Source organism: Schistocerca gregaria, chromosome 1 (genome assembly GCF_023897955.1).
Source record: "Schistocerca gregaria isolate iqSchGreg1 chromosome 1, iqSchGreg1.2, whole genome shotgun sequence".
NCBI lineage: Eukaryota > Metazoa > Arthropoda > Insecta > Orthoptera > Acrididae > Schistocerca > Schistocerca gregaria.
Genome location: NC_064920.1, coordinates 990,868,429 through 990,882,813, shown reverse-complemented (window position 1 = coordinate 990,882,813; position 14,385 = coordinate 990,868,429). Strand labels below are relative to the sequence as shown.

At 42.3% G+C, this 14,385-nt stretch overlaps 1 protein-coding gene across 11 annotated transcripts in view; it reads right to left on the bottom strand.

Moving 5' to 3' along the window:
• LOC126278161 (skin secretory protein xP2-like) overlaps positions 1 to 14,385 on the bottom strand; it is a 522,599-nt gene that overhangs the window by 408,804 nt on the left and 99,410 nt on the right. The gene's annotated exons all lie outside the window — the stretch shown is intronic.

Here is a 14,385-nt window from a genome sequence, read left to right as displayed (position 1 = left end):
CAACAACTCAACCAATTACTAAAGATAACGGAAGTATTGAGCAATGATATAAATATGGCTTTTGGAACAGACAAATGTAAGAAAAATAGCACAGTCAAGGGAAAACACACTAAACAGGAAGATTACATATTGGATAACCACAGCGACTGCATAGGAGCGATGGAAAAAACAGATGCCTATAAATATCTAGGATACAGACAAAAAATAGGAATAGATAATACAAATATTAAAGAAGAACTAAAAGAAAAATATAGACAAAGACTAACAAAACTACTGAAAACAGAATTGACAGCAAGAAACAAGGCAAAAGCTATAAATACTTATGCTATACCAATATTGACCTCTTCATTTGGAGTAGTGAAATGGAGTAACACAGACCTAGAAGCACTCAAATACACTTACACGATCACAATGCCACAAATAAAGAATACATCACATACATTCAGCAACTAAAAGATTCACATTAAGTAGAAAGGAAGGAGTAAGGGGATTTATCGACATAAAAAACCTACATTATGGACAGGTAGACAATTTAAGAAAATTCTTTCTAGAACGAGGAGAAACTAGCAAAATACACAAAGCAATCACTCATATAAATACATCGGCTACACCACTGCAATTTCATAAGCGCTTCTACAACCCTTTAGATCACACAACATCAACAGATACGAAGAAAGCAAATTGGAAAAAGAAAACACTACATGGCAAGCACCCGTATCATCTAACATAGCCAAACATCGATCAAGACGCATCCAACACACGGCTAACAAAAGGCAGTATATACAGTGAGACGGAAGGATTCATGATTGCAATACAGGATCAAACAAACACCAGATATTACAGCAAGCATATTATTAAAGATCCCAATACCACAACAGATAAATGCAGACTTTGCAAACAACAAATAGAAACAGTAGATCATATCACAAGCGGGTGTACATAAACTTATAGAACAACACGTTCCCACATACAAGTATGCACCACAAAATGTACTGGAAAATGATGAATACAAATTATACTGGAACAGAACCATTATAACAGATAAAACAACACCACAAAACAAACCTGACATCATACTCACCAATAAAAAGAAGAAATTAACACAACTAATCGAAATAACCATACCCAATACAATAAATATACAAAAGAAAACAGGAGAAAAAATTGAAAAATACATCCAACTAGCTGAGGAAGTCAAGGACATGTGGCATCAGGATAAAGTTAACATTATACCAATTATACTATCAACTACAGGAGTCATACCACACAATATCCACCAGTACATCAATGCAATACAGCTACATCCAAACTTATATATACAACTACAGAAATCCATAATTATTGATACATGTTCAATTACCTGAAAGTTCCTAAATGCAATATAACTTATACCGTACAATTAAAAGGAAGTCACGCTTGATCAAGGTCCGCGTCACTTTCCATTTTTGACCAGACATGACGTCTGAGAAAAGAAAAAAAGAAATAATAATAATAAAATAATAATAATAATAATAATAATAATAATAATAATAATAATAATATCATGATCGTGGTCCACATGTGCCGAGGATTCGTGATAAGGTGAACATTTTTACTTATCGTTACATTCATGCGCGTATCGTAAAAATAGTTTAGGTTATTCAAAGTAGACAGACTTGAATTCACTGCGATACGTGCATGAACGTATTTACAAACATGATGAAAGAGAAATACCGACGTCAGCCACATTAGGGCATTGATGTAATTCAATGGCCTCAAGTGAAAATTTGTGCCGCACCCGGCTTTCCTACGTTACGGAAGCGGTCGCTTTCTGCGCTTCGGCTATCCGAACACGCTTTCCGTCCAACCCAAAATCCCAACTTGGCGTACTTTACGCCCGTAACGCCCACGTATCCACCATCCTCATTGCTGGCAGCATTCAGCATGATTCTCGAAGGAGGTCGGACCTAACTGCAGATTTCTAGTCTACCTCCTTAGACGCTTACGCTATCGCCGCTTTACTATGAAAACGTTATGCGAAGAGACTCCGCGTCAGCCGCTGTCATGACAAATGAAAGCAAATTGATCGCAGATTCAATCGACTGGGATATTGTTATATGCATATCTGCTGGAGAAATTCGTCGACTCACAAATCGTTATCAGAAAGTGTCATTCTCTTACAACTCAGCACATTCTGGAGTACCGTTCCAGTATGCGAAATGCTAATCACATCCAGTGGCTACCCACGTAGCGAATGCAGCTCCCATTTCACACAATAACGTATTTGGTTCTCCTTTGTAGCAAAATCCCGTAGTGAAGCTAAGCATCGATTACAATTCTCAATGAAGAAAATTATGGAAGGAAGACGTAACTCCAATTACGGCATTATTCGTTTCATTGCACCACTGCGTTTTCTGGGGCTAAATTTACGTAACCAGCATTACATTATCGCAGATAGATAACGTGCTATGGCTGTTTTAAATTACACTATTGCAAAAAATATTGCGTTAGATCACTCTTAGGGCGACTGACAGCCCTTAATGGCAATTGTTGCTGGATTTGAACCATGATATTTTTCTGATTTGTCACAGAAGGAAAAAAAAAACGTTGCGTATCAAGCGGATGTTCATACGATCGTTCGCAGAGGTACTTAAACAAGAGTGGAGAAAGTTACGACGAACTCAAAGTCCTACCTCAGTTTTACTGACAACTAACGTTAAACTTGTTTGCATCTAGTGTCCAGCACTTTTGTAATGATTTGTTGTGTTTTACAGTAGTTAGTAAAGGTTAGTAATATAGAATTCTCGCAAGTTATAGTTATTAGGAATAAGTTGTGTGTTCATAGATCGGCATTATCATAAGTTATATCTTCAGTAAATATCTTTCTGTTGTTTCCCTTCCCCAAGCATATCGAATTACACATTAATATGACCCGTGAAGCTATATCTGAAACTAATCTGGGTAGCTTACAAGAGCATTAAAGAACGGTAACTGAAGACCCCAAATTTTTGAAAGAAAATTAACATGTGTGGTATGAAAAACTTGTAGTAGTCTCACTGTGAATTCGAAAGAGAGTAACTCTTGAATGTAATTATTCATTTGTAAAACCACTGTACAAGTTTTGATTTACGACGTTAAAGTTACTGTTTGCATGAAAAACTCACGGACGTCCAATAAACTTGTAACTTTAAAGACAGGCACTCAAATATACATATTAAAAAAAAAAGTGTAACTTATTTTCACTGAGTAGACAAGTTCGTCATGCACTGAAGGATGAATAAAGAACTATTTTCGCAGGACCACTTTTAAAGGCAATAATTTTTAAAGCTCAAGTATCTCACACGGTTTTCGAGTTACGCCCTTCTGCCGTCCACGCCGACAATCGTCTTTTGGAAGATTTTTCCACGTGAATATCAGTTCTCATCTATCTTCCTAGCGGTAACATCTTAGATCTAGTTTAAGGCCTTAGCAAACAGTTTGTCATAAATGTACCATGGGATTCTTTGAACCAAACGTTTTCCTTAGCAGAGGTGCACTGTTTCTTCCAGCTGCCCTTTATATTCGCATCAACGGTGAAGCTTCATTGTCATATTGTCATCCAGTACATCATAATCACACAAATATCTTTGATTGAGAATATATATATATATATATATATATATATATATATATATATATAGAGAGAGAGAGAGAGAGAGAGAGAGAGAGAGAGAATTCAATTTTGTTTCCAGCAGAACAGGAGCTATAAAGAAAAATTTCCAGAGTTCAATATTTAGCTCTAGAAATAAATTTGCCTTTACAGCTCCTGTAGTTCAGTTATTGTTCTGTTAGAGATGTAACTTCATTTTTAAATTAAAATTAAATTTTTAAGAAACTCTCTCAGACCTTGGAAACTAACGTAAAAAACAGATTTATTTCTCATTAGTCTGCTACATGGGGGACGCTACGGTATATCAGTACGTCATGTCAACCTAAAAGTGTTTCTGATGCGTCTAAACGTAAAAAAGGAGCTACAAATTAGAGAACAAAAGTAAGTTCACCTTCGTTTTAATTAACTTGACAAATGTGATAAGTAAAGGAAATTTTATCTTGCACAAGGCAGCAGCAGCGTTTAAAGTGCAGTGACAAAGACGAAGATGTAATAAACTTTTATCGTCCAATGTCCTTGACATACATTTGTTGTAGAACCTTAGATAGACCATATTCTGAGCTGAAACGTGATTAGGTATCTTGAACAGAATGCCCATCTCTACGCCAACCGGCATTGCTTTCGGAAACATCGACCATGTGAACCCGAACTTGCACTTTGCTCACATGACACCCTGACAACCATGGGTCAAGGCAGTCAGGTAGATGCAGTATTTCTCGATTTCTGAAAAGCGACTGACTTAGCACTACATCTACTGTTATCAAAAGTACGATCGAGAACGGTATCAGACGAGATTTGTGACCCGACTGAGGATACGAGTATTCTGGCAGAGAGGGCACACCACATTATCTTGATGGAGAGTCATCCACACATGTAGAAGTACGAGGTGCATTCAAGTTCTAAGGCCTCCGATTTCTTTTCTAATTAACTACTCACCCGAAGTCGATGAAACTGGCGTTACTCCTAGACGTAATCGCCCAGCAGACGTACACATTTTTCACAACGCTGACGCCATGATTCCATGGCAGCAGCGAAGGCTTCTTTAGGAGTCTGTTTTGACCACTGGAAAATCGCTGAGGCAAAAGCAGCACGGCTGGTGAATGTGCGGCCACGGAGAGTGTCTTTCATTGTTGGAAAAAGCCGAAAGTCACTAGGAGCCAGGTCAGGTGAGTAGGGAGCACGAGGAATCACTTCAAAGTTATTATCACGAAGAAACTGTTGAGTAACGTTAGCTCGATGTGCGGGTGCGTTGTCTTGGTGAAACAGCACACGCGCAGCCCTTTCCGGACGTTTTTGTTGCAGTGCAGGAAGGAATTTGTACTTCAAAAGATTTTCGTAGTATGCACCTGTTACCGTAGTGCCCTTTGGAACGCAATGGTTAAGGATTACGCCCTCGCTGTCTCAGAACATGGACACCATTTTTTCAGCACTGGCGGTTACCCGAGATTTTTTTGGTGGCGGTGAATCTGTGTGCTTTCATTGAGCTGACTGGTCCTTTGTTTCCGGATTCAAAAATGGCATCCACCTCTCATCCATTGTCACAACCGACGAAAAGAAAGTCCCATTCATGCTGTCGTTGCGCGTCAACATTGCTTGGCAACATGCCACACGGGCAGCCATGTGGTCGTCCGTCAGCATTCGTGGCACCCACCTGAATGATACTTTTCGCATTTTCAGATCGTCATGCAGGATTGTGTGCACATAACCAACAGAAATGCCAACTCTGGAGGCGATCTGTTCAACAGTCATTCGGCGATCCCCCAAAACAATTCTCTCCACTTTCTCGATCATGTCGTCAAACGGGCTTGTGCGAGCCCGAGGTTATTTCGGTTTGTTGTCACACGATGTTCTACCTTCATTAAACTGTCGCACCCACGAACGCACTTTAGACACATCCATAACTCCATCACCACATGTCTCCTTCAACTGTCGATGAATTTCAATTGGTTTCACACCACGCAAATTCAGAAAACGAATGATTGCACGCTGTTCAAGTAAGGAAAACGTCGCCATTTTAAGTATTTAAAACAGATCTCATTCTCGCCGCTAGCAGTAAAATTCCATCTGCCGTACGGTGCTGCCATCTCTGGGACGTATTGACAATGAACGCGGCCTCATTTTAAAACAATGCGCATGTTTCTATCTCTTTCCAGTCCGGAGGAAAAAAATCGGAGGCCTTAGAACTTGAATGCACCTCGTAACTTGACGTGTTCGCCAGGGCATTAGGTTGGGAACTTTTTTAACTTTTTTTTAGGGCACAAAAACACTGAGGTCATAAGTGTCCATGTCATAATCTTAGAACACCAACACGAAAAGTTAATATATACACTCATGTTCACTAATTAAGGGTAATGCTGATACATTGTGAAACAACACTCTGGTGGGCGGTTTGCGGGTTTAAATCACCTCGTGGTATGACCATACTGTGCACTTGACCTGTGGTAGTCGCACGGTGGTGTTGGCAGCAGTCCACATACGCAGAGGTGTGTTGGTGTATGCCAGAGTACGGTGTAGCGAGCAAGTGTGCAGATGTTTTCAGACGTGCTAATGGTGACTGTGTTTTGAAAATGGGTCAAAGAACACATATTGATGACGTTATGAGGGGTAGAATACTAGGGAGACTAGAGGCTGGTCAAACACAGCAGGTTGTAGCACGGGCCCTTCGTGATCTCAAGATTATGGCAACGATTCCAGCGGACAGGAAACGTATCCATGCGCTACATTACGGGACGTCCGCAGTGTAAAACACCACAATAAGACCGATATCTCACCATCATTGCCCGCAGACGGCCACGGAGTACTGCAGGTAGCCTTGCTCGGGACTTTACCGCAGCCACTGGAACAGTTGTCTCCAGACACACCGTATGCAGACGACTCAACAGACATGGACTATTCGTCCGTAGACCTGAAAGGTGCATTCCACTGACCCCTGGTCATAGGAGAGGCCGTAAAGCCTGGTGTCAACAACACAGTACATGGTCATTGGAACAGGTTATGTTCACGGACGAATCCAGGTATAGTCTGAACAGTGATTATCGCCGGGTTGTCATCTGGCGTGAACCAGAAACCAGATACCAAACCCTTAATGTACTTGAAAGGGACCTGTATGGAGGTCGTGGTTTGATGATACGGGGTGGGATTATGATTGGTCCACGTACACCCCTGTATGCCTTTGACAGAGGAACTGTAACAGGTCAGGTGTATCGGGAGGTCATTTTGCACCAATATGTCCGACTTTTCAGGGGTGCCGTGGGTCGGACCTTCCTCCTGACTGATGATAACGCACGGCCCCAACGAGCTGCCATCGTGGAGGAGTACCTTGAAACAGAAGGTATCAGGCGAATGGAGTGGCCTGCCTGCTCTTCAGACCTAAAAACCATCGAGCACGTCTGGGATGCTCTCGGTCGACGTATCGCTGCTCGTCTTCAAACCCCTAGGACACTTCAGGAGCTCCGACAGGCACTGGTGCAAGAATGGGAGGCTATACCCCAGCAGCTGCTCGACCACCTGATCCAGAGTATGCCAACCCGTTGTGCGCCTGTGTACGTGTGCATGGTGATCCTATCCCATATTGATGTCGGGCTACTTGAGCGGGAAACAGTGGCGTTTTGTAGCACATGTGTTTCGGGACGGTTTTCTCAACTTACCACCAATACCGTGAACTTACAGATCTGTGTCGTGTGTGTTCCTTATGTGCTTATGCTATTAGTGCCAGTTTTGTTTAGTGCCACGTTGTGTAGCACCACATTCTGCAATTATCCTTAATTTACGAGGATGAGTGTAGTATAAGTTAAGCTCAATCGACGGACGGAAGGAAGGAGAGCTAACAACAAAGATTTCCCTTTGAGAAAGGTCCACAAAAGACAGAGGAGATCCAGAACCACAGATTTAATGTCTTTCGCCATATTGATACGAAGCATAAAAAGTGTAACGTAATCGACAGCCCGCGAGTCGTTCGCTAAAATGAGCGAACACTAGAACGTATGCGGTTAGGAAAAAAAAAAAAAAAAAAAAAAAAAAAAAAAAAAAAAAAGGAGGACATTGGTTCAGGAAACGGAGAACCATCAACAGTTGATGACAAGGTGCACAATTTGGTGGCGGATGGCGATGACGATGGCTGAATACGTAACCTAGCTAAAATGATCACCTCTCAACGAGAGGCCCGAGACAACATTGGCAAAGCCTTTGGAGAGGTTTAGTTCCCCGGAGCTTGTTCCCGCGAATAAAAGACCAGTGGTGATTCCAAAGTGGCACCAGCTGCCGACAGATGGCAACACGGAGATCATCCGAACGAATGGAAGAGCCGGAAGGACGAGGTAGGACTGGAGTCTTGGCAACAGCGTATGCAGCCTTATTTCCTGAAAGGTCGACGTGACGAGGAACCCACATGAACAGCACGCTGGCTTCCTCAACAGCGAGCAGGTGGAAGCTTTCATGGACCCACTGCACTAAGACATGAACTGTGTACGGCACAAAGAGGCTCTGAAGTTCACTGTGATAATCTGAGCATATGACAATTAAAAAGCCTGTGTCGTCGGGTGTAATGGGTGGCCTGATAGAGGACAAAGAGCTCTGCTGTAAAGACCAAGCAGTGCTCTGAAAACCGTTACCGAAAATAGTCGGTGCCCGTGGCGAAGGCACACTCGATACCACAGTCGGTCTTAGGACCATCAGTGTACACGAAGGTGCTACCGCTAAGTTGTGTGCGAAGGTCGAGAAACTTACAGCGATCGATAGATCGTCGAGAAGCGAATAAAGTCCAAGTGAGCACGGGCCGCCAAAGGAAGCCAAGGCGGAGAAGAGTTCCCACCCATCGGTAATGTAGCAGCCAGCGTGAAGATAAGCTACCGGAGCAGTAGCCGATAGCAATCTCCGGGAGGTGACAGAGAAGAAGGGTGCACCCCCATACTGGCGGTCAAGGGAGTCATCGATAAAGCGAGCACACGATGAGTGGCCGGGTGTGGAAGACAAACGGCATGCGTATCCACTGAGGAGGAAATCATACCGATATGGCAGTGGTAGTTCGGCACCTTCTGCATAGACACTGTCAACCGGATTAGTGCACAAGGCGCCAGTTGCCAAAGGTACTCTACAATGGTGGACTGTGTTAAGGAGCGTAAGATGGATGGACGGACGCGCAGTTGAATAAACGAAACACCCATAGTCTAGCTACAACGGACAAGGGATCGGTATAAATGGAGGATTCGTCTTATTCAAATGGGTAACGAGTAGACGCGACACTAGTATTTGTACATTTGTCGTTGTTATTCAATGTATTGATGTCAGGAGTAATAAAGATGCTTAGACGCATCCCCATTTTAAAAAGCGACTAGCAGATTGGCTGCGGACGTGCTCTTGTACGCGAAGCGCGACACTAGCGCCATCGAAAATTTCCTGGTGCTGTCGGCTATGTTAACCTCCAGGTTGATTTTGACTTGGTAAGAGGCGTGTGGATTGTGGCATTCATTCTGCAAACATTTGTAAAGCAAGCGTTGCCACTTTGATGTTTGTTATTAAGATCATGCACTGTCAGTGCAGGTATATTTATATTCTAATAACTAATTTCCATTAGATTTGAACTTTGTGTTCTAATACCATATTTGTATTCACTATTCACTGACAACTATGCACTGTTTTTTGTAGTCTCAGTATGACTGGCTCGAATACGAACATGTAAGGTTCGAAATTGCACCTGTTGACAATCATTAATAAACGCTTTAAGGCAATCAATCAATCAATGTACCACAGTCTTTTGGCAGATGATGTAGGTATGTGTAATGGAGTACTCTGAAAAATGCTGCACGAATCTTCATTCAGATCTTGATAAGATTTCAAAATGGTGGAAATAGCGACAACTTGGTGGAAATAGCGACAACTTAATTTAAATGATCAGAAACGTAATAATGTGAGACACCCGCTAAACCGGTTGGGCAGAACAAGTAATAGGATTGTGGAAAGGGCCACGACTTAAGGTCAGTTTCTGCTTCTATTTGTCATTTATTGTAATTTAGCAACTCTTTCACGGTTGAAGGCCTCCAACAAGAAGTTGTAACAAGATAAAAATCCAATTAAGATAGCAATAGAACAATTCAAAACAACATACGCATAGTGCAATACAAATGGCTGAGGGCCATAATTAATTTCCAAAATTTTAGAATGTATTACCATAGACCTTTAAAGGCGGAAGGCCAAGAAGAAATCTAAAAAAAAAAATCAATATTCAAGTAAGATAGCAATTAAATAATTTAAAACCCAAAGACAACATATGCAAGTTGCAACACAAATGGCTGAGAGCCACAATTAAACTTCAAAATACATTACCATACTCTTTAAAGGCAGGAGGCCGCAGTGTTTAAGCTTGAAAAATAAATTTAAAAATTAACTTAACATAATTTTAAAAAACAAACAACCATAAGCCTAAAATTTAAAATAGCTGACAACATAATTAAACACCGGTGGCACATAGAAGGCCTCCAGGAAGGTCGGTCTGCCCTCGTTCACTTAGGTGAGACAGGTGGTGAGTCCAACTATACTTGATCCGTCAGAACACAACCAGGGGGCAGACACGGACAAACCGACACAACAACTTGCGACAGGTGAGGAAAGGACGCTGCCTGAAATTACGTTAGTGGCCAGGGCAGGAAACCGGAACACTAACGGCCACTAGGCAGAAAATTCCGCCGGTACACTCAAATAGTAGTGAGCCAAAATACTTAATTGCACCGCATAGCAGCTAAATCTCAGCAGTAGAACCACTCGGTGTTGCTCACCGGAAAACCTCCCCAGCAGCAAACCACCGAAGCGAACCACCACAACATGAATAGACGTGGCTTAGGTAGTTGAAACCATTACTCAACTTTGACGTTCTGAGTCGGCGAACCACGAAGCTCGTAGCGATCGGAAGCTCCACACACGCCCCGACACTGCACAGTGACTGCCAGCGACCCCAGCCGCCTGCACAGCGCGGAGATAACTTCCCTCGTCCGCAGAAACTGACCGACTCACTCCAGATCCGCTTGCCGGAAACTATATGCACCAAACCAAAGATAGTACACGATACGCATCACTGATGGCACACGTCGAAGGAGGAAGAACGACGACGTAAACGCGACAAGAGCAGGAAAACAAAGAGAGGCAGCGAAGTTCACGAAAACGCGTAGTTGGGAGAGAGCACGGCTCAGTGAACATCACAAAACGAAAAAAACTTAGTGTCCTATGACTACAGTATCAACAAGTCATTATTGTTTTTACAAATACTTCGTTGTAACACTGTCCACGAGTATAAAATGAAACGATGAAATAGGCTCATTGTAGGTAAAGGAAGCGGCAGGATTTGCTTTTTGGTAAAATACTAGGTAAACGCAGGAAGATTAGAGTTCGACATCCCCTCGACATCTCTGTCTTTGAAGCCATTTAGGGAAATCACTGAAATCCTAAACCTGTATGGCAAGACAGGGATTTGAACCGTCGTCCTCCCGAATGCTAATTCATTGTGCTAACCACTGCGCTACCTCGTACAGTAGAATACTTAGGAAATGTAATCAGTCTACAAAGAAGATTGATTCCTAGTTGGCGACCTATTCTGCTCAAGTGTACGGGACCTATAACAAATAGGACTCATACGCGATATTGAATGTAAACAGAAAGAGGCAGCACGAATCGACAAAGGTTTGTTTGGCCAGCGGGAGTGTGTCATGCGTAGATGCTGAAGACACTGAACTGTCAGATTCCTGAAGATAGATGTAAAGTATCCCGACAAAGCCTGCTTGCAAATAGTCGGGAATTGCCTTTAAATTAAGACTATAGGAATATAATACAAATTCCTACGCATCGCTCTCGTGGGGACCGTTAGGACAGGATTAGACTAACTACGTCACGATCAGAGACAGTTGAACATCTACATATATACTCCGCAAGCCACCTTGCGGTCTGTGGAGGATGTTACTCTGTGTACCAGTCTTATTTCCTCTTTATCCTATTCCAGTCGCGTATTGTTTGAGGGAAGAACGATTGCCGGTAAGCCTCTGTGTGAGCCCGCATCTCTGTATAATTTTATCGTCATGGTCTTTTTGCGAGGTATACGTAGGAGCAAGCAACATACTGGTTGACTCTTCTAGCAAAGTACGCTCTCGGAACTTTAGGAGTAGACCATTTCGTGATGCAAAACTCCTCTCTCGCAGCGTCTGTCAAGTAGATTGGCCGAGCATCTCCGTGACGGTTTCGCGCTTACTAAATTAACCCGTATCAAAACGTACTGCTCTTCTTTGGATCTTCCCTGTTTCGTGTATCAATCCTATCTTTGCACATATCGCACACTGACGAGCATGTTCCAATATTGGTTGAACGACTGTTTTCTAAGCTACTTCCTTTGTTAACGAGCCGCATTTGCTGAGAATTCTCAGTCTGGCATCTGCCTTACCCGCGATTTACTGTATGTGATCGTTCCACTTCAAATCGCTCCGTACGCATACTCCTAGATGCCACTACAGCCGACATAATCGTCTTTAGAGATTCAGCAACTGTACTGGTTTCACGTTTATTGTTCGGTCTCAGTTGCACATTTTTACTTTGATTAAAAGTTTCGATCACTCTGGATGATCTTCAGCTCTACGTAGTTGTGTCAGCAAACACTCTTGTCAACAATTTATATCTGAAGATGATCCAGAGTGATCGAAACATGTAATCTGATCAAAAACGTGCACTTGAGATGGAACAATAGACGAGAATTGTCTCAACTCCTAAATATTTTATCGAAGTAACTGCTTCCAGTGATTTTTCTGCTATGGCGTAATCATACACAAAGGCATCTTTCTGTCTATTTATTCGCGACACGGTACATTTGTTTATGCTGGGAGTCAATTGCCATTGCCACTCTCTCCACCAAGTGTAGTTTCTCTGCAGATCTTCCTACACTTTCCTACAATTTCCTAGCGCGCTGCGACTTGCGTATGTACAACAGCATAATCCCCAAAATGTCTGCCCCTGGTAGCTGAGTAGTCAGCGCGACGGAATGTCGTACCTAACGGCCCGGGTTCGATTCCCGGCGGGGTCGAAGATTTTCTTTACTCAGGGACTGGGTGTTGTGTTGTCTTTATCATCATCATTTCATCCCAATCGACACGCAAGTTAACGAAGTGGCGTCGCCGACCGTAGTGGCCGTGCGGTTCTAGGCGCTACAATCTGGAGCCGGGCGAACGCTACGGTCGCAGGTTCGAATCCTGCCTCGGGCGTGGATGTGTGTGATGTCCTTAGGTTAGTTAGGTTTAATTAGTTCTAGGTTCTAGTTGACTGATGACCTCAGAAGTTAAGTCGCATAGTGCTCAGAGCCATTTGAACCATTTGAAGTGGCGTCCACTCGAATGACTTGCACCAGGCGAACTGTCTACCCGACCGGAGGCCCTAGCCACACGGCATTTCCATCCCCGAAAAGCCTTACGGAACTTCTGACGTTATCTGCTGGGTCATTTATAGATATCTTGAAAAGTAATGGTCGAAGTAGAGAGGATATAAAATGTAGACTGGCAATGGCAAAGAAAGCGTTTCTGAAGAAGAGAAATTTGCTAACATCGAGTATAGATTTAAGTGTCAGAAAGTCGTTTCTGAAAGTATTTCTATGGAGTGTAGCCATGTATGGAAGTGAAAAATGGACGATAACTAGTTTGGACAAGAAGAGAATAGAAGCTTACGAAATGTGGTGCTACAGAAAAATTGTATAGATTAGATGGGTAGATCACATAACTAATGATGAAGTATTGAATAGAATTGGGGAGAAGAGGAGTATGTGGCACAACTTGACAAGAAGAAGGGATCGGTTGGTAGGGCATGTTCTGAGGCATCAAGGGATCACAAATTTAGCATTGGAGGGCAGCGTGGAGGCTAAAAATCGTATAGGGAGACCGAGAGATGAATACACTAAACAGATTCAGAAGGATGTAGGTTGCAGTAGGTACTGGAAGATGAAGAAGCTTCCACAGGATAGAGTAGCACGGAGAGCTGCATCAAACCAGTCTCGGGACTGAAGACCACAACAACAACAACAACAACAACAACAACAACAACGTAAGTAGAGAACTTGAAACTTGACAATTCATTCACATTTTACAATAAAAACAGAAAGTAGCTGATTTAGTGCCTGTGTCTGTATAATATGCCTTATTTGCTTGTAGCCTTTGAAAACGGACAGCTTTCACCCTTGAGCACTGATTATTCGTAGTGCTCAGTGATATGATATAGATTAGGAAATGATTTTTGAACAAAGTTTCTAAAAATTTTGAATAAACAGAAATACACTAGTGATTTTCTTGTAGTACTCAGTCACTTAGCATATTTCGAGAAAAGCAGCGAATGGTGGAATGACTAAGTTTCCTTTTATTTGCACATCTAATTTAATATTTTGATTGTATGTACCTTGAAACAGAGACAGTCAACATTTTTCACTCTTTGTTCGATTTATAAGTTTATTACAGGAGATAATAAGAATAAAACCCCAAAAACGGTTATTTCAAAAACTGGTTGTTTGAGAGGTTTTAATACTCAGGGTAAACTGAGAAAAAAAACGATGTAACGGAAAAAACGGTTGTTTCAGAGATAACTGCCACCCCGAACTTAGACTACCAACAAGATAATTCCTGCAGCGCACAGTCTGAGCTTCATTCCTATAAAGTTTGGTTCTCAGAGGGTAACATCTGCACTAGTTCAATTAGTGAACGTTTAACTAAGTGAAAATTTTACTCGTATAACCAACGTGTAGAAGTATT